The sequence below is a fragment of the Paroedura picta genome, chromosome 2 (assembly GCF_049243985.1).
Source record: "Paroedura picta isolate Pp20150507F chromosome 2, Ppicta_v3.0, whole genome shotgun sequence".
NCBI lineage: Eukaryota > Metazoa > Chordata > Lepidosauria > Squamata > Gekkonidae > Paroedura > Paroedura picta.
Window position 1 is genome coordinate 31,830,648 of NC_135370.1, and position 21,912 is coordinate 31,852,559.

At 42.6% G+C, this 21,912-nt stretch overlaps 1 protein-coding gene and 1 long non-coding RNA gene across 9 annotated transcripts in view; one reads left to right on the top strand and one right to left on the bottom strand.

Annotated features, from left to right (window-relative positions):
- The window catches only part of OSBPL6 (oxysterol binding protein like 6), a 150,711-nt gene that overhangs the window by 94,039 nt on the left and 34,760 nt on the right, over positions 1 to 21,912 (bottom strand). The gene's annotated exons all lie outside the window — the stretch shown is intronic.
- LOC143829166 (uncharacterized) overlaps positions 20,373 to 21,912 on the top strand; it is a 53,059-nt gene continuing 51,519 nt past the window's right edge. Inside the window, exon 1 of the long non-coding RNA XR_013228013.1 lies at positions 20,373 to 20,692. This is a non-coding gene — a long non-coding RNA (uncharacterized LOC143829166). The remainder of the gene's footprint in view (positions 20,693 to 21,912) is intronic.

Here is a 21,912-nt window from a genome sequence, read left to right on the forward strand (position 1 = left end):
TAAACATTTATCATGAGATATGACCACATGTGGTCATGTTGACCTGCCCCCCCCCCCAAATGACCAATGGTGGGCCCTAGGTAGGCAAGGATACAGATATGCTTCCCAACCATATTCTGCATAATTGTGCCACTTCTGGGGTCTCAAAACCTGAAGAATGTTTCAGGAGGTTCTCAATGGTAAGAAAGTTTACAACAGCTGCATTACAGACTAATGCCACAGATATTGTTTGTGTAATACAAGGAATTCAGTTTACTGTTACGTGATACATGGCTGTGCTTCCAAATGAAACAACAAAAATTATAGTCCTAGTGTAGTCACACATTCACCCTTCAAGGTGCTTATGTATGAAATACTAAACAATACACCAAGTAGATGTCCACAGCTAAGTATAGAACTCCATTCATAACGTAGAAATTCATGAAAGCTTGCTACAAGGATCTGTATCAATTCACTTTTTTCAAAATGCACACTGCTCTTAGATTTAGCACAAATCAAAAATCAATTCTAATGTTTAAAATAGCTGCACCTTAACAGGTTTGGCACATCACAGCAAAAGAACAAAATAATAATTTCAGATCACTGAACTGTATTCAAGAGACTGTTCAAGGGCTGAAAAGGAAAAGGGCTTTGGCTATTTATGCAGAACAGAGGCCATTACAACAACAAAAAGCAGCTGAATAGACCCGAGGTAATGAAAATCAAATTGACTTTGACGCATCTGAGCCCCATTCAGTTGATTCATGTGGAAAATTGTATGTTTATATTTAGCAGGCGCGCACATGTTTGTGTATATGTAAAAGAGAGAGAAAGAAAGAGAGGTCTTACACTTCAGTAAAGACATTTAAAAAGCACTAATGAGGGTAAGCAGCATTGCTAAACCCAAGTATGGAACACTGTGACTAGAAAAAAAATACTGTTTTTAGGGATGTTTGAACAAAGATGAACAGTACGGTTTTGAAGCACTATCCATGAATTAGGCTTACAAACCTCCAGGGATTGGTTGCAGATCTCCCACTGTCACAACTAAACTCCTGGCAACAGACCTCAATTCACCTGGGGAAAAAGGCTGCTTTAAAATGTGAATTCTATGGCGTTATATTCCATCGAAATCTCTCCCCTCCCAAACTCTGCCTTCCTTGGACTCCACCCCCCCAAATAGCCAGGTATTGCCCAACCCAGAGCTGACAACCCTACGCGGGGGGGGGGGGAGAGGATGGACCTAGCCCACACTAACCTGCTCTAGAGAGAACTTTTTGAGGGGACATCCCCAGCCAGACCCTGCTGATTCAGGCAGCCTGAGTAGGGGTTACGGAGAAAGGAGCAAGGGCAAGCTTACACCCAGAAATGTCCCGGCAGCACTCTCAGAGCCCTCCAAGACCAGCAAATGCCTCAGAAGGGGGAAGGGATTCAAGCAACAGACTGCACCCAGGATCCGGCTTAGAGGAGGAAGCCCCAAAACAAAAAAAGGAACGGAGAGGTCCCAGTACAGAAGCATGAAAGAACGAAACTTGGGCCTCCTGAGGCCTCAGAAGGCCAGGAAAGCAGCATCAGAAGGCCAAGAAAGCAGTCTCTTAAAACCTCAGGATGAGGTGGAGAAAGACAAGAGAAATCCCAGCCCAGCCAGAGAGGCCATTGGCCCATGCTCCCTTCACTCTAGGGTGTTCAGCTCTGGGTTATGAAACACCTGAAGACTTTGGGGGAGGAGCTGGGAATAGGCGGGATTCAGGGCGGGGATCGATCTCAGTGTTGTATAATGCTATGGAGTCCACCATCCAAAACAGCCATTTTCTTCAAGGAAACTGATTTGTTTAGTCTAGGGATGAGGGTATCTCCAGTTCATCCCCAGACTAAATAGATCATCTAAATAGAAAATAAGGTTTTTAAAAATTAAACTGAATTGTGCTAGCCTTGATAATGTTTTATTCTACTGCTGTAGGCCAGCATATACTATCAAGAACTCTTTCTATGTGGCATTCATTACTATGTATTTCTGATCTTTCCCCAAGCAGGAAATACAATAATTCCCCTTTTGTCACAGTCAGAGTCATAGGACTATACATAGAGCAAATTCAGAAGAGTTATTAAAAACAACACATCTCCATAATTCAGCAAAATTATTTGCGTTTCAATAATATGCTCATGGCAAGTGAGCATTTGTCTTCCCTGTGTAACAGTGAATCAATCACTTCACAGCCTTGAATGGAGAATCAACCACCTAAGCAAATAAGGCTTCGCCTCATGGGGACAATTTCCGGAACACACTCCATTTCTACCACAACCTGAGAGAATTAAACAGAGCGACACCATAAAGGAATGAAGGGATATGAATAACGCACCAACCAGAAAGGAAGAGAGAGAGAGCAATTAAATATCCAATTTGTTGGCTCACTGAAACCTGAAACAAAAGAAAAAATCACGCCCCCTAAAAAAAGTGTTTGAGGGGTCTTGTTCACGCATGGCCATCTTGAGGACAGGAGCAGAGCTAGGGCTGTGCTCATACTGAGTTGATGAAAAGAGAAGCAAAACGAATATGGGAGTTAAAATAAGAATCAAACATGATAAGAGGTTGTAAGACGTTCTCAAGGGAGCTTTGCAGCCAAGTTTCCGTACAATGAGAAGCTACGAGACACTGAGAGCTCAGGTTCAGTTCCCCCCTGCCAATCATCATCTCAAAAGTTTGAGAAAACTTTCCCCAATGAAATTCTGTCTTCAAACTTGAATACCCAACACCTATGTAATTACAAGTAATCATCATTTGTTGGTTGGTGTTGGCTTGAGTAGAAGATGTCAAGTGATCTGGCTGTCACCCTATGGACTGCCAAGATTGATTCAGCTAGCGAAGTGGGTGTCTACCTTCCTAAACATTCTATGTGCATCCCTCCTGAACCTGCATGCGTAGTGGAAGAGGGCAACCACCCCACAGAGTAGCAGCATATCATGTAGAAGAATGTAGCCTTGATAACACAAGTGAACATTATGACATGTTCTAAGCAAAACTGAGAGAGGCTCAAATGGCTGCATTAAGAAATTAGATTTCACATATTGGTTTTGTACTACCTTTCCAAATGATGTGCTGTTTAATTCTCATAGGCCTCTTATGCACGGTGGCAGCTATTGTGAGCTGCCACCATGCTGTTGTGGCGGGGCAGGATGCCTCACCATTCCCCGTGTATGCACAGGGGCGGGGCATGCTGGGCTGCCTCAGTGTAGCATGCTCACGGGCACTGAACGCCAGGGACAGAAGGTAAGCCGGTGCGGCGGGGGGGTGGTTTGGACGGCCCGGGGAGGGAGTGTGGGGGGGCCCTGGGCTTCTGTAGCCCTGGGCCGGGAGGCACCTGTGCTGGTGGCGGCAGTGATTTTAACCGAAGCGCTGCTGCCACCAGCGTGGGCATAATGGGCCATAGATTATGCACAGGCCAAGAAAGGTGGGCCAACGCCTGCATGCCATCAGGGCTAATCCCTGCTTACACAAGCCACTGGTGCCATCCAGGCCCCTTCCCGACTGTGGCCCACATTAGGGTCTCTGATGGCTCGTGGCAAGGAAACGTGTTCCCTTCCTTGCCACTGCGCCCACCAGAGTCCCAGCTGTGCCAGGCCCGTGCATAAGGGAGTAGCATGCTGCTCTCCCACCATTGTGCAGTGGGATCTTCATGCCCCCCGCCTGCCCCTGCTGCTGCCAACACCACAAAGCACAGCAGAACCCACCTGCCCTGGATTTGTGTGTGTACATGCACAGCTCTGGGATAGATGGTGTATGCTTGGGGATGTCTTCCCTCGTGCGTACGCAGGAGGTGGCGGGGCATGCTGCCCTGCCACTAGGAATCAACGGTGGCTGGTGAGACCACCACCATGCATAATCAGAGAGATGTAATTTACAAAGTTTACAAGACAATCAAAGTATGCTCAATGTGCCACAGAGCTAATTTGCACATAGTCCAGTTCTGTTGCTGGCACACGTTAATTTTTTTCCATATTCAAGATATCTCATAACCACCTTTGAACTGTGAACATTTTTGGCAAGAACAGAAACCATCACATGCCTGCTACTTTCTACACTTAATTAGGCCAGCCCGAAAGAAAATTATCCGTTGAAGTCAAGAACATCATGAAATGCAAACACTCTTTCAAATTCTGCTGGGGAGGGGGGGGGGGGAGAAAATCCTACTGGTATGCACGTTAGAAATACCAACATGAAACTCCTTTTATTGCAATTTAACGCACCTTTCTTAGAAAATATCAGAAGTCTCTGAATTGACCCTTTGAGAATAGATGCACAAAAAGCCTTGCTAATGAGAACACATGTGGTATTTGAAAATTCTCTATGTCGTAAAACACTGTGCTTCATTGAATTTTTATTCACTTGATGTTCATCCATTGGTTGCACTCATTCCCCAAATATTCATGTTCATTCCTTATACTTCTGATGCACCACTTTGTTGTCTTGCAAAACAAAATATAATCATCATATTCTTCTGTAAGATGTTCCTACTAGTTCTAAATGTCTAGGGCTTACGGATTTCATCAATGATGACCTCAAATCTAGGGAGAAGGTCAAGCCACAGATAATCAGATTCCAATGACAGCGGGTCAACGTGACATCTGCCTTTCCTATTTGCCGCCTGCCTACACGATTATACATATTTCCCCATCCCTCCAGAAGCTCGGAAGCATTTATGATAATTAGGATAGTTCTAATGCATTCAAATTACCATTTTAGATGACTAGAGCCTCCCGTTCTTTGGTATTCTCTGAGGACTTAGTAACAGAAGGAACTCTACTATTTGTTTGCTGTACATCTTGCCTCAGATTGCTGCAGCTGAAAAGGGCTGAAAAATCCATATACAAACATATAAGTTATTTTTACCTGAGCAGTTCAAAGCCATCAGAACAGCGCCATATCCAAATACGCTTGGAATGCTGGTGATCCCAGTGTGAGGAGATTATGCATGAAAGGGGGCACAACCATTAGCTTTTCTTTTTAGTAGCAAAATCCAGAAGGCACTCCAAATAGGCAGATTCTTTGAAAGAGCATCTTGACTCCACATGCTTTTGTCAGCTCATGCTGAAGACGCAAAATCCCATTGATTATGGACATCAATCCAATGAAGCACAGCCAGCAGTAGCTTATTTCTTATTTTAAAGAAATTGTATTTATTTTAGAACACTGGAGATCCATAGAACTTCACTAAATGCTTACCACTGGCTCCCAAATGTTCATTGTTTGGAAATCTTAAGAAATAAAACAAGGAGGTGCAGCTTTTTAATGAACTGAGCTGGTGCTGCTCTCTAGTTATAAAGAACGCTGCAACTGTTATTGCTATAATAATTATGAATATTACTATATTACTCCAATAAACATAAATTATACTCACAAATTGGGAATTTTTGCCTTGGATAATCCAAATCATAATTTGGATCATTTCCCTCCTCTTAAATCGATTATTTCTTTCCAGGTTTGTATTTTTAGAATGAAGAAATATATCCTGTTTTTTTTTTGTTCTTGAATCATAGAATCATAGAGTTGGAAGGGGCCATACAGGCCATCTAGTCCAACCCCCTGCTCAACGCAGGATCAGCCCTAAGCATCCTAAAGCATCCAAGAAAAGTGTGTATCCAACCTTTGCTTGAAGACTGCCAGTGAGGGGGAGCTCACCACCTCCTTAGGCAGCCTATTCCACTGCTGAACTACTCTGACTGTGAATAATACAAAAGTGCACAAGTTGGAAACACCAAACAAACACACTTTTACCCCAGCATTGTGTCAGAGGTAGGGAGACCATCAGAAAATGGCCACGTTTAAGTAGCAACACATATGTTCTATATATACCGTCCCAAGTTTGTCTCCTGACATCTTCAGTTGAAAGGATCTGAGGTAAATAGTGAAAGGCAGTTCTTTATATCCCTTCTAGCATGAATATTAAGGAGGGAAAGATGTCTGTGATTAGTATCTCCATGAGACTCATAAATCTGTACGGTTCCCATTTGACACAAGATATTTTGTTCCCTCATGACTGTCTATGTGAAACAGAATGTCGAGGGACCTCATTTCCCCTGATTGTCGTGTATTTTAACATCCTGTATCCCATCTCCCATACTTCATTTACGATTCAGGTTTCTTCAGGTTTTGAAACTGAAATACATTTTGGCCTCCTCTCAAAGTTCTGTTTCGCCTAGCAAAAATATCTCTGCAGAGTGTCTTCCCTGAGTTTGAGCCAGCTTTACATTTCAGAACAGTACGGAGTATCCTCAAATATGCAATCAGTATGCTACACGGAGATAAAAGTGCATTCCCTCCCTTTCACGTCTGCTGAACTCAGAGACCCTTACTGTTTCATCCTAACACAACATTTGCTTTTGCACAAACATATCGCATCTGTGAATATAAATCCCTCTTCAATTAAAAAAAAGAAAGGAATTATTATATGCTGTGTTGGATAGAGACCCCCAGCAAATAGTAAAGTTTATCATCACGAGGCAATATTTACTAGAAATATTGTTCTATACTATATTTACTAAGACTTTCTAAATATTTCCGAATGAACACCACATTGCACTGAGAAGTGCACTGTCCAAACAAACTAGCTATTGGCCATTAAACAAATAGCAGATTTAACTTTTTACACCATCCCTGAGATTTCCCTGTAAGGAATGAAAGGCAAAACTGATAACAGATTGAATTCTGACTTCTGCCAGAAACACATAAAGCGTTCTCCTTTAAAGTCACAGATCTGTACAATGATACAGAACTACCTGCCCCTTCTCCTGGAATAATCTTTTTTTTAAAGGAAGCTGCTGGTGTTTGAGAGAGCTGTTCCAATGATTTCCACTCACTAATGTCATCCAAAATTGTTTGGTACCTTGGCTGGCTTTCCTGCTGAATAGCTTATACTGGTGGTGTTCTTGAGCTATGACCTGTGCAAAACAGCTTCTGCTGTGCTGATTCCTATATAATAACTAATCATTAAGCCAAATGACTCCCTTTAATGGCAAAGCAGACAAATGCAGAACCTGCTCTGCTGACTGATATTCCCAGATGCCAACACCACAAGATGCTCCAAAAAAGGACCACTCTGTACTGTTTCAAGAAATTTAGAACTGATATCACATACTGGGCAATTGCTTTGTTATTATTCACCAAGGACAGTAAATTTAAAACAATCCAAATCATTGGATTTCCAAAATGATCCAGGGAAAAATATATATTTACACTAAGGACATCTTTAGGAACAAAATCCAGTCTCTTTGGTATGATTCACAACATCTGTTTATCTTTAATAAATTAGAAGTTCTCTTTAAAAAAAAACAATATATATTTCATTCCATGAGTATTCAGAAGTTTTCCTCTATCGCATTTCAAATTCAGAGAAAAGATGTATCAACAAAAATTTGAACTGAAAGGCCCTGAAAGTAATAATTTATTTCACTTTATGAGGATTTCAAGCGCACATCAGAATCTTTTTTTTTTATTTATGCTTTTTATACCTTGCCTTTCTCTCCAATAGGAACACAAAGTAGCTTTCATTGATCTCTTCTCTTCCATTTTATTTTATCCTCATAAAACTGACTCAGGTAAGTTAGGCTGAAACTATGTGACTGACCCGAAGTCACCCAGCAAGCTTCCAGGGCAGAAGAGAGATTCAAACCAGGATTTCACAGACCATAGCCCAACACTAACTGCTATATCACACTACACCACATAGATGAAGACTTCCCTCAAACATTACTATAGTTTTGTAATGTTTCCAATTCAAAATGTTTTCTTACCAAGAAACAGAACTGGATAAGGCCATTTGACTGAATATAGAAAAAGACTGATTTACCATAAAGAACTTCAACTGGTCTCACCTACCACGGCAGAAAGATCGTGGAAACCGAAACCAAATGGTACGATGGAAAAAAATAGCCGACCCCACTCTGAATCGCTTAAGAGCTCTGGGTTCAGATATTTCACACAGCCATTGTTGAGTGAAGTAATCTTTAAAACATTGTGACTAGGATATAAAACGAGCCAATGTTTCCAGAGGGAAACCGAATACCTGGGCACTACCATGAGGACATTCATGAACAAAAAAGCCTATGTCAGTCGACACCGAAGATGAAAGATTCTGTTACTAGATCTGATTCACGTTCATAGACGTATGGTGTAGCGTTCCCTGGAGCCAAAAGGGATTTGTTTATTAATAAAGTTACCATGTTATTTAAACCTTGTTGAAAAGCTACAAAAGTGCCATAGCATCCTCAAAGGCCATAATCTGCTAGGCCCAGCAACAATCTGCAGATTAAACTATCCCTATTCTTCAAATAAGATTCACCAAATATGGTAAATACCCAAGATGCTGTAGATACAGAGTAGCTTGTACTGATATAAGTACCATGGCTTCAAAATGACCATTGGACACTTACTGAAAAGGGTCCTTCTCCTCGAAGGTCAGGAGGACAGCTTGATGGATATTTCCCATCTCTCTTTGAGGGAGGCAAGTCAAACTGAACTCCTGTCTTCCATGGGAAACACCCCTCTTAAGCCAGTCTTCTTCCTGCCTTGAGAGGTAGCTCGACTAGGCATCTCCTACTCTTTTTTGGCTAGAATAGCGATCCCCAACCTGTGGGCCGTGGACCACATGTGGTCCGTCAACTAATTGGAGGTGGGCCGTGAAGGACACCTTCTCCCTCCCTCGGCCCTTTACTTCATCCCCCCCGGCCCTTTACAACACACTTCGGGTGTCATTGTCTCACATCACTCCCAGATGGGACTGTTGCAGAGAAACAAGCTCAGGGTTCCCGTTGATTTGTCATTGTCATGAGTTAAAATTTCCATGAAAATAAAATGTTCCTTATGTTCATTGTTGTGGCGTGTCTGTATCTTATTTTGAAGGGATGTTTAAACATTACCATAGCGATCAGAGAGCGTTAGGGCAGTGGTTGAGAGTAGAGGAGTAAACTACCCCCCCCCCACTGGGCCTCAGTAAACTTGTCAAGCATTGAGTGGTCCCCGGTGATAGAAAGGTTGGGGACCACTGGGCTAGAAGACTTTTTTAGTAATTATATCAGTAATTATATCAGTAGCTTGTACTGATATAACTACCATGGCTTCAAAAGCAAACAAACTCATACTGCTCTACTGCTTGTAGACTACAGTTCAATAAAGCATTACATGAGATTAATCAGATATTTTATTTATCTTTTTTCATTTATACACAACCTTTTTCCCTAATGAGGACCCAAAGTAGCTTACATTATTCTCCTCTCCTCCACTTTATCCTCACTACAAATCTATAAGGAAGGTTAACTAAGAACATGCGACTAGACCAGGCTTTCTCAGCAAGGGTTTTGTGAAACCCTGGAGTTTCTTGACGTCCCTGGAAGAGTTTCCCAAATGGGTAGGAGTCAATTCATTTTTAATATATATTGTTTAATTTGTTAAACATAATATGACTGTAAATAGTGATGTTAACTTGTGTCCGCCGCCTCCCAAAAATGGCCAGTGATGATCCTGGAAGGGATTGGAAGAGAAGGGGCCCCAGGTGGCCATGTACACAGCTATGCTTCCCAACCATATTCAGCATGAGTGCGCCACTTTTGGGGTTTCTCAAAGACTAAAGGGGTCTCTCAATGGTAAAGTTGAGAAAGGATGGACTAGTTGAGAAAGGATGGACTAGACCAAGGCAGGTGGAAGTGCCCAGGTATGTTATAGATTTTCCCTCCTGGAAGGTGTTTAAGATTATTTAATTATTAGCAGAAAAGCCCGTTGTACAAAAAAACACAACGGGTTCTAGGCTCCCCCCCCAACCCAGGCAGCTCTGCCGAGGCCTGGCAAGTCTGTGGTGGTGCTGTTCAGGGCAGGGGCCATCTTACTTGACTACCACCTCTTCATGTGGCTGGAAGGAGGAGGGGGAGGCAGTTGGGGACAGGGCATCCCCTGCCTGTTTGGTGCTCTGGGGTGAGTGACTCCCCAGAGTCCCAATAAGGTCGGTGATTAGTCCCAACTCCTCCCACCACCCCAGTCTGGCTTGCTTTAGATTACTGATTTCTCTGGACTGCTTTAGAGTACCCTGCATGGTTCAAGGGGTCGTACTGGATGGTCTTTAGTCCCCTTCAAACCTTTTCATTTTATGATTCTATAAGTTAAGGTTAGCATGGATTGTCTGTGGCATAGTCATCATTTTCTTGCACTGATATAAACAATTTTTATTCACTTAATCCTTACTCATTTAATTTGATCATTTGCAAAACTGTCAACAGTTTTGCCCCTTTTTGCCATGCAATCTTCTTTGGAGGGTTTATTACCATTCTAATTGTAGCTCTAGAGGGTTATAACAGTACCACTGAGATAAATTGATCTCAATGATACCATTATAACGCTATAGTGTTACAGTTAGAATGTTTAAAAAAAAGACCTGAGGAAAATCACACAATGAAAAAGGGCTGAGGAGGAGCATCACTGTTTTAAATGGCCATAGTACTTCAGAGATGACTCAATGATGTAAAGAAATTTGTTGTGTGAAACTCCTATCCCTGTATCACTTTACATACATACATACATACATACATACATCTTTATTCTTGTAGCCCACCTTCACATAAGGCATGTGGCGGGTAACATCATTCTGTGAAACGTAGTAACAATCTTAAGCATTTAAAACCATAAATTACATTAAAACGTATCTCAATGCATCTGCCAGTTGGATGAGCACTAAGGGCCTCGTTTTTGCAACTGGCTCAACAACGAATAATATCTGGTTTAGAATGGTCATGTGAAAACCACAATGTAAAAATATGAAGATGTAGTTAAGAATTTAAAGACTAGCTTGGTTTCTTAGTTGGGGGAATGACAAAAGAGGAAGCAAAAAGAATTCATACTGTTAATCAACTATCCTGTCACCAAGAAGGCCTTCAGTCCAAAGCTTTCCTGCTTGGAGGAAACAAATAGTTCAGTAGATGACTACAGCTACACAGCTGGAAACTTAAATGGCTTCAAATAAAGTAGACTGGAAGTAGAAATGGCAACTGCCTTTGGGACCAAAAATTGCTCCAGGCTTTTAAAATAAAGATATTTGTTCCAACTATCTACCCATATGACAGTTGCTGAGATGCACTTATTAGCACAGATGTTTCCCTTTGCCAGTGGCAAAAAACGGAAATAATCTTTACACTCCTAGTCACTAATGGCATTAATGGCCAGCGATCAGAAAGAAAAAGGTTGACTGAACCACCGGGTACAACCAAAGGGATGCAGCATTTACTGTTGTGAGATATGTTATCAGAGAAAGAGAAGGAAAGGTGACATGGGCAGAGTCTGCACTTACTTTCTTTATTCCATTGTCAATCCTGTTGAATTCAGATTGCTTTGAACTCAGGTCCTCCTCTCCCCCCTCCTCCCCATTGGAACAGGAAAGTCTTCTGCACGTAGTTAGGGAGGCTCAGAAGGTGGGGGGGGGCTCTTTCTTTCTTTTCTTAAAGCCTCTTTCTTTCTTTTCTTGAAGGGGGGGGGAGAAGCCAAGCAGGGAGCCTCTTTCTTTTCTTGAAGGGGAGGGGAAGAGGATCGAAAAAGGCAGAGAAGGGAGAAAAAATCCAGGACCGACAGAAGTTGAGAGAAGTTAGGGGCTTCTCCTTTAAGGTAAGCGTGTCATATGACCAGGTGTGGCCTATCAGAGGTTCTCTACCACGGAGCTTTCTTTATTCAGGATTTTCAGCACTCCAAGATATTGCACCCTAAAGGTAGGGTCACTCCGGATCAATCCTTCTTGCCGCAGAAGGAAAATTAAAATCGCCCCAAATCCAAACGGAAATCGCATTCTGTGTAGAGGGCAGGGACTGAATCGATCTTGGGCTGGAATAAAAGCTCCGTGCAGTTTACACCATGGTTTTCCTTTTCCAGCAGCAAGAGGGCTAAATATATAGAAGTATGTGGGGATTTATTCTGTACAAGCTCGTCAAGGTATTTTCAACCAAGATGTTTTTTTCTCCAAGTTAAATGGGATTGAGTATAACAAAAATTCAAGACCATCTGTTTTGCAAAGTTTAGTGAGACGAAGCAATAACGTGATCACTGCGTTTCACTGACAAACGTTCTGTAATACTAACAATGCAATCCTGAAGTCGATGGAAGGTAGAATTCTAATTAGGAGAGCACAGCCAGTGTGTTGATAACCATGGGCTGGATACAAAGATATTCTTCTGAGAATGAAAGGACACCTTCTGATCTAAAGTCACCGTTTTGTTTCATATCTTTTCCATTACCTAATTCCACTCAAATATACAATTCAGGCCTATCAGAATCAGTAGCATTGACAATTGTTTCACTAATATTTGGACTGGTCCCATGTATTATTATCAGCTTCTTTCCTCTAGACCAGGCTTTCTCAACCAGGGTTTCGTGAAACCCTGGGGCTTCTTGACGGCCCTGGAGGAGTTTCCCAAACGGGTGAGAGTTAATTAATTTTCAATATATTTTAAATTTTTGTTAAACTTGTATTAGATGATAGGACTACATGAGGATATGTCGACCTGCCTCCCCCTTCCAAAATGGCTAAAGATGGGCCTAAAGGGGGTGGGAACAGGAGGGGCCCCAGATGACCATATTTTGCATGATTGCACCACTTCTGGGGTTCCTCAAAGTCTGATGAATGTTCTCAATGGTAAAAAAGGCAAGAAAGACTGCTCTAGACTGTCATGGGTATGATACAAACAACATTACAATGAATCATGACTGCTACTGCATTCTCCTCTCCACCAATAGCATCCTCCTCTTCACCAATATTGCTCCGTATCATCTGTATCTGTCATTGGACTTTCTTTTTACAAACCAGTGGTTAAGTCAAAACTGACTCAAAGATTATGCCTTTAGCTTGTCAATGAAGTTGCACAGAACACCCATAAAGGCCTCAAAGTAATTTTATGTTGTGGTTTTTAAAGCCATGTTAAGGCTGTGCTTTCATGAATCGGTACTCACGAGTTCAAAGACAGCATGCTACATCTTTGATGCTGTCATATTGGGGCTGTCAGCTCTGGATTGAGAAATACCCAGAGTCTTTGGGGGTGGAACTGGGAATGGGTGGGCTTTGGGGCAGAGCAGGACCTCAGTGGAGTATAATGCTTCTCAGGGGAGTATAATACTTCTTAGGTCCATTCCACCTATTCCATTTTATTTCCTGAATAGCAATAATTTCCATGTAGGCAAATACCTATTCATTATCATGTCAGCACAGCAGAGTTACTCTCTTCTTAACATGGATCTGCTGTTGTTCAACTGTGACAAAATATAATCCCATGAATACTGGGAGTTCATCCAGTTATCCGCTGCATTAGTTTTGGCTTCACAGAGGCAGTAAAATAAATATTTTGAGAACACAGCGCTAAATTCACCAGTGAGCACAGACTGACCTAGAGGACATTTTGGTTATGAATAAAGAGAAATAAAAAGCTGAACAAAAGTGACCAGCTTTTCAATGTTCGATTCGTAATTAAATATTGAAATAGAAATGAATTATCCTAAAACTCCTATAGATTTGGGGAGGAGCTGAAAACAGTGCAAACTTCTCCATTATTTGCTGGATTGTGTGGGTTTTGTAGCTGGCTTGGAGCCGTATTTTGATCAATCTAATTAATCTAATCAGTGCAAACTTCTAATTGCTGCTTCATTTTGCTCCTGTGGGTTCCCTGTCCTTCAGGAGCAGCACTGGAGGGGCATTTGGCACAAAAGCTCAATGTAAATTCCTTATGGCCAACTTTTCTTTCACAATTCTTCTAATATGAGGCCAAAGCCCCACTAAACAATGGGGGGAAATTACCCGTGAGGAAAAAACTAAGCTAATAAAACAATTCATCACTAGAATTTTCAATAGGACGGTGAGACAATCCAGATTTATTCAGTGACATTTACTTCCAGGAAAGTTTTCTTAGCAAAGAGGAGGGGTAGGAGGCTCAGAGCTGTGGGAAGGGGGGGGGGGAAGATTTAAGGGGGCATTTTCTTTACACGGTTAATGACCCTACAAACCATCAGCTCTCGGGCACTTCAAGGGCCACAGTCTGGCATGTATGAGGGGGGAAGCTTAACAGACCCTGAGGTGGGCAGAGTCAGACTTATGTGGCAAAGACTTTCTGCAGTTTCTGTCTTTTGAAAGAATTCTGCCCCATCTTGACATGTCGATCTACAGGATTTACATAGGAGTAGCCCATTGGCTTGGTTACATTTACTCTTGTGTCAATCACACGATGCTCTCAAAACCCAGATCTGAAGCAGGAAATATCATTTCCTAAATTACTTACCATGACATTTTTAAGCTACCCAACATACACTCACCATACAAGGGGCCTTACTCCATAGGGCCTGGGTGAACCTGGCCACCCTAAAGAGGACCCTGGGCTTACTCCCAGGGTCATCTATCAACTCACTCACCCATAAAGAATCACAGCAGCAGAAGCCCAACATTGCTGCACAACCTGGCAGTAAAATGAGTGAGGACTGCGTCAAGGAAAGGGTGGAGATGGAGGTATCCTGGCAGGGGGCAGTACCCCGTAAAAATGGATACCGAAGGGTAAACAAAAGAGCTTAGAGGCAAAGCTGCCTTTGTGAGACACATCAGTCACAAATTGGACCAATCAGGAACTTTATGCAAAGCAACATTTAGAACCCCCCAACAAACAATCCGCCACAATCTTCTCATTTCATGAGTTGTTGCAGAAAAATTACAGCAATAACCAAGGATGACACTGAGAAGAAAACAGCTTGTTGCAGAAATGAAGAGGCATAAAATGCTGCAAATAAATGCACTCAAACAAAGAGGAACTCTGAATAAACCTTTGAAAGCAGAAAAGGATCTAGTCTGACACTCAAACTATTACACCATACTGGTATATGCACTGGCTAAAGCAGTCATCCATAACATGCTGCCCGTGGTACTCTCCACTGGATTTTGCTTCTTCCACAACGGAAACAGCCAGTCTAGGCCTTCCTTCCACATAACTGGAGCAGGAGAACCCAGAAATAATTGACTTCATCATAGGAGGAAATCTGACTTCCAACATCCCAAAATTTTGTGGTTGCCCCCAGTACCCCATGGCAGCCACTTTCTGATTGGCTCTGAGCCTCCATGGTGGCCATTTTCTGGGAGTGCTTCTCTCCTGTTCTCAAAATTTAAAGGTGCCCACATGCTCGATTCTTTGTTGAAATGGCGAACTGGCCGAAACTACAAGATTTTTCTTCCTCTAAGCACCAGCCGCAAGATGAAGTTAAAACTGTTTCCAATTTCTGAGACACCGTCCATCATAACAGCTTGCAAATCACGTTCCATTTCAAAAGCACGGCACACGTCTGCAACGGCTCCTTGCTAACGTAAGCTCTTCAGCTGTACGCCAAATGATTCCCTCTCTTGCAAAATCTCAGCCCGAGAAAACTCTATTGCTCATATGCCAGCAGTCACAGAGGGGGGAGGGGGGACTAGAAAACGTTACATCACTTTAACACTAACTGGAAGTGCTAAGAAAATACTACCAAGCATGAAGGAGTGAGTGGCATAGAGTTTTCTTTACAAGCACCAGTTTTCCTTACAGTAACAATTCCAAGAAAACATTACCAAGACTAAAGAAATCCGCTTATTCACCAATGCATATTGCTGTCCTCTCGGGCCTGCTGGCTATTTCACTTTTTAAATGCCCAGGCTACTTCTTCTATTCATAATTACTTGGAATTGTCCTTGAAGATAATGAGGAAGACACCTTATCACAATATTGCTAAAAAGTCAGACTGTCAGCTGAAGGGGACAGCAATCAGGGGCATCATGTACTCATTCTGCACATGTAGGATAATGCATTTTCAATATGCTTTTGCAGCTGGAGTTCCCTGTGCAGAACAAGAAAATCTGCTTTGAAAGTGTATTGAAAGTGTATTGAAAGTGCATCAACCATTGTGTGTCAGCCAAGCAGAAATGTTTGTAAAGCACCCACTAGTGTTCTACCACAAAATGGATATAAACTCTGCAAGCATGCTGATTGTGTCTCTGAACCTCTCTTCTTCCTCCCTACGTCTCCTCCATCAATGTGACCAGGACAATCTCCACCCCATAGTGAGGATAGAAGCCAGACTGTATGGATCCAGGGCTAAAGTTTCTTCCAAGAATACTAGGAGCTGGTCTGCAGCGGCCCTCTTAACTACCTTACCCAGGAACGCAAGATGCGATACCAGGTGGTAGTTGGCGGGGTCCCAAGGGTCGAGCGATGGTTTCTTCAGAAGAGGACAAACCACTGCAGCCTTGAGCCTCTGAAGGAACTCTCCCAAAGAAAGAGAGAGGTTGATAATCTCCCTCAGAGATTCACCTATTCGTTGATCAACTGACTTAAGTAGCCATGACGGACAGGGATCAAGAAGGAAAATTTGCCCTCACTGACCCTAGAAGTTTGTCCACTTTGGGGAAAGAGAACCACCTAAAGCCATCAAACCTAATCCCCCACGACAGTCACAGAGCTTTCAGTTCACATTCTGCATCAACTGTGGCAATGAGGTCACAACAGAACGATAAGACTTTGTCCGCAAAACAGTCCGCTAAAGCCTCGCAGCCTAATTCCAATTCATTATTATTTTGGCGCCCTTCCTTGAGAGCAGTGAGTACACAAACCTCCCACCTGTATGTGTATACATCTGTTTGTAAGGAAGCCTCAAACTTGCATTTGCTTTACAGATGAACCCAGGGATCAGTACCTGGATTAGAAGAATTAGAAGAACCCTGCTTGCTCAAACCAATGGTTTATTTAGTCCAGAATCATGTCTCACACAGTGGCCAACCATTTCCTCTGGAGGCACATGGAGGCCAATACCTTCCCCTGATGTTGCTTCCAGGCTCTGAGCTTCAGAGGTTTAGTATCTCTGAATGTGAAGATTCCCCTCAGTTTCCATGGCTAGTAACCACTGATAGATCTATTCTCCAGGAACCTATTTATTTATTTTATTTATTTATTTATTTATCATACTTTTATACCGCCCTCCCCGGAGGCTCAGGGCGGTTTACATTATAACAGAGAACCATACATAAAACAGTCTGTAGAACATGTACACCAATAACCAACAATTGCAACCAAACACAACACAGTATAACAATAAACAATCATAACACAAACAGGTCCAGGGCTTGTTGATGGGATTCTGAGGGGGGTGGCTTATTGATTGAATTCTGAGGGGGGGTGGGGGGGAGCAGGGGCCCTTGGTCGCTGTAGATTACATCTGGTCTCGGCCAAATGCCTGGTGGAGGAGCTCCTTTTTGCAGGCCCTGCGGAACTGTTTAAGCTCCGTCAGGGCCCTGATCTCCTCTGGGAGCTCGTTCCACCAGGTAGGGGCCAGAACAGAGAATGCTCTGGCCCTGGTCGAGACCAGACGGACTTCTTTAGGGCCAGGGATCCTTAGCTGATTGGAGGCAGTAGAGCGTAGAGCTCTTTTGGGGGCATAGGCGGGGAGGCGGTCCCTCAGGTACACTGGGCCCTGACCGCGTATGGCCTTGAAGGTAATCCTCTTTTAAAGCTGTTTATTCCTGTGTCCATCCCTACATCCTCTGGCAGCAAATTCCATATTTTAAGCATTCTCTAGGTATTTTCTTTTGTCTGTCTTAATGTAAAATTTGCTAAACTTCTGGTAAAACAGAGGAATTTAGCAATAGATTATATATACAGTGAGTAGGTCAACTGTCTCACTTTTGAGTACCCTAACAACTCGCAGGTGTACGAGTCCTAGAGACTTATAGGGTTTTAATTTCCCCAATAGGGTGCATGCTTGTCTGCTGTCAGCCCGAAATGGCTGTAAGCCATCTCGGAAAACCAGATTTGTTTTCCCCTGCTTCCAAAGGGAGAGGAGCTAACCACTGTGCCGAAATGGCTGCTAATCTCAGGCTGACCCCCCCCCCCCTTTGCAGTTCAGTTTAAACTGTCAGCTGCTACAGCTCGGGCAGCAGTAAGTTGTTTGAGAAAGGGGGGGGGGCTGAATGTGTGTAAGAAAAGGTTTGCCCCACCAGTAGCTGTGAAAGAGAACTATCATTAGCCAGTAGAGGCTGTGAGCCACTGATGTTGTGTTGAACTTTATTGTGCTGAAAGCTGCATAAGACCACTAGAGGTGTTCTGTTATTGTCTCTTTTGAGCCTGTTTTGCAACAGATTTTCTCTGGGTACCATTCAGGCTTTGTTAATCTGATTCTTGACTACATCAGGTGGATACTTTAGTTCAAAAAAGGTTTGTTGTTGATCCCTCAAGCGAGAATATCTGTCTGTAGGATAGGAGCAGATGCAGCTGTGGCATAGAACCTGGCTGTATACAATGCCTGGCAGAAAATGTTGAGGGCTTCTTTACCATGTTTCCAGACAATAAGAATGTCATCGATATAACACATGTATAAGCGAGGTATGAGTAGATGGGAGTTTAGGAAGCACTGCTCCAAGTCAGTTAAATTGCATGTGTTCAGTTATTTTTTTATATTTAAAAAAAGCTTTCTTACACTGATTCTTTATTGATTTCTTGCTCTAAATTCTGACGTACTTTGTGTCTTTAACTGTAAAAGGTCGCTGACTCCTTGCCAATATTATCGAGTGGTGATGGCAAAAAAACCAAAAAACCTTCCCAATATATGGCTCACACATCACAAGTATAGCAGGATACAGCAGCGGGGTTCTAGGACATTGCTTTAGATGCCTGGGCTTACATTAGTGCACCATCATTTCCTACTATCTGAAAGCAATTCCATGAATCAACCCGCATCATTTCCCAATAACAATAACCTGCAACAGGAATTAATTAATGAATCGCTTCATGCAGAGAGCTAACAAGATTTCAGAGCTGCACTATGTTATTTTTGTCCATGAGGTAAGCAGAAATGACTAAGTACAAGAAGAAGTTTGTATAAGATGATGCCTCACTTCTCTCCCCTCTTTTTTTTTTTTTTTACTGTATCTGATGTTTAAAGCAAGAAGACAGTGACTCACCAACGCAGTTGCTTCACATGAAGAATAATGACTAAGGACACAAAAACAGGTTAAAAAAAAAGATCATAGCCCATAAAGACCATTTTCCATTACAATAAATGGGGAAAGCAAGGAAAACATACCATAGGGATTTACTGTAGTCTAACACAACACCATAACAATCCCCTAGAGCAGACTTTCTCAACCAGGGTTTTGTGAAACCCTGCAGTTTCTTGACAGGCCTGGAAGGGTTTCCAGAATGGGTGAGAGTTAATTAAATTTTAACATATTTTTTTAAATTTATTAAACATTTTAACTTGTTAAACATTCATATTAGCAGAGCAAGAGCTCTACTAATACAAAAGCAGGATGGGTTCAGTTTCACGCAATTTCCCCTTATTGTGGTAGTCCCCCCTATGCCAGATGGCTTTTTGCCCATGACCTCTGGTTAGGTCATTTCAAGGGTCAGTGGCAGCTGCTATTGGAAGGGCTCTTAGGCACTCTCTGATTTGCATTAGAGCATGCCCTTCTGCAGAATCCAAATAATGGTAGGCTTTATCCAAAGCGTGTTGAGAAAAAGAACAGGACAAAGCCTGTAAATCACTGGGTTAGAATTGCCATATATTATTGAGGGCATATTGCCATATAATATTGAGGGGAAGGCAGAAGTCCTTCTACCACTGCAATCATTTTGATCAGGCTTTCTCACCCAATGTTTTGTGAAATCCTGGGGTTTCTTCAAGGCCCTGGGTTTCCTGAAAGGGTGGGAGTTTACATGTGGAAATAACGCCTGTGTATATGTGGAAATTCATCTGTGGAGGACCTGCCCCACTATGTTTTGATTTGTCCCCTGTACTCCGAACCCAGGGGCAAACTCCTTGCCAAGTTACTACCAAACTCACACCCCACTTCTGATTTTGATAAAGTCACCTATCTGTCATCAGATGTCGACCCCTACATTTCATATAGGGTGGCACTTTTTGCTCTGGCCGCCAGGAAGATCCGAGCCAAAGCTTTTTTACAGGTGTCCCCACCTTGATATACTGTGTTTTTATTAATTGTAACTCAGTAGCCCTCGTCTACAATTTTATGTACGCAATGTTAGAGAAATATTGTTTTATTTGTATTTGTACCATATTGTTTTAATTATGTTTTGTAATGGCCTTTGGCTATACACAATAAATGTTATCATTGTGCGTGTGTGTGTGTGTGTGTGTGTGTGTGTTAAACATTTATCAGGCGTTATGACCATCATCCCCTGGCCAATTATGGGCCTGGAGGGGGTAGGAAGGTAGGCATGTTTTCATCTATGCTTTCCAAGCATATTATGAATGATCGCACCACTTCTAGGGTTTCTCTAAGCCTGAATAATGCTTCAGGGGTTTCTCAATGGTAAAATAGTTGAGAAAGGTTGTCTTAGAGAAAAACAGATCTGAACTGAGCAGATCTGTCTGCAGAAAGTAAGACAATTAAGTAAAAGTCATAGCTTGATTGAACAGAATTGAAAACAGTGTGGGAGAAAAGAAAATATCTCCAATTATGGAATAGCTATTTTTTCCCCACTTTAAACGATTGTAATGATGTAGCAGGGTTCATTCATTCGCGGGCAAGATGTCAGCATGAGAATAAATGTCCAGCATCAGCTATTTATATACTGCCCCTCCCCTTGCGGATCATGAGTTCACAGCAGCCATTTTGAGGAAGGGAATGATGAGGAGACTGTGAGAGGTGCTGTTGTCACCACTGCTGCCAACCAGGTAAGCAAGGCAGGCCGGCAGGGATGGCGGTGTGAGTGAGCAGAGATGAGGAAGGAAGACAGAGGTAGAAGAAAGGCCAAAAGACATATTACCAGCCAAACAAGCATGGTTAAGAGAGGCAGTGGAGAAAGCAGAAGTTGAATTAGGAGCTGGGAAGCAGCAGAGGGCTTGATTTCCCTTCTCTTCCCCTGTGAGTTTCTCATTAGTATCTGCTTGTCACATTTATTATTCAACTTCATAGATCTCTATTAGAAAATCTTTCTTTCCCCAAATCACTGGGAGGAACTTAAATCAGGCTTTCTCCCAAATAACCATGCATAGCGCTTCAAGTTTGAGATATGTAAAGATGTGACGTGACCCCTTTCTGGAGATTTTGGCAAAGAGGAAAGGCTATGGAGTTCAATGTCCACAAAGCAAACTTGCTGTAGTCAGCATCGTCTTCTTGCCAGGAAGAACAAATCAGAAGCAAAGCCCTGACTCGGAAAAAATCTAAGAGAAGAATCTGCTCAACATTCAGGTCAAGGAGGGGGGGAAATTGCCTCTGAGTTTCAGGGGCTGAATACAAACACCCTGCTGTGCTCAGTCCCATGAGAATTCAAGCTTGATGTAAAATGGATAGCCATGGTTTTCTGGACTACAGAGCACATGCAGCCCATCTAGGGAAAGCACAGAGTGGTGTTTCCAGTGTGGCCCAACAGCAAGAACAGTGAGGGACAGCAACATCTGGAGGTAGAATTCTGAGCCCCAAAAGAGAGCAGCTGCTCTCTGTTCATCATTTCCCTTTGGTATTTCCCATTTATTGTATGGAGATCTTAAGATTGTCTGTCTGCCAGGCAAGAAATGTTCAGAAGTGGTTTGCCCCTGCATCATGACTCTAGTATTCCTTGGGGATCGCCCTTCCAAGAGCTAGCAGGGTTGACCCTTCTGAGGTCAGACAGGATTGGGCTCACCTGGGCTATCCAGGTTGGGTCATCCTTTCCTAAGAAGATATGAGATGTGAAACCACTCATCACAATGAATGTAGAAAAAGATGTCTGAAGAAATGTGTGTGCACACGAAAGCTTATACCTTAAAGGTGCCATAGGACTCGAATTTTGTTCAGCTGCTTCAGGCCAACACAGTTACCTACCTGACTATAACCGAAATGTGCCCCCCACAAAAATCTAATCATGAGCACGAGGAACTGGCCATTACGCATTGCTTCCTTGGATCTTAATTAA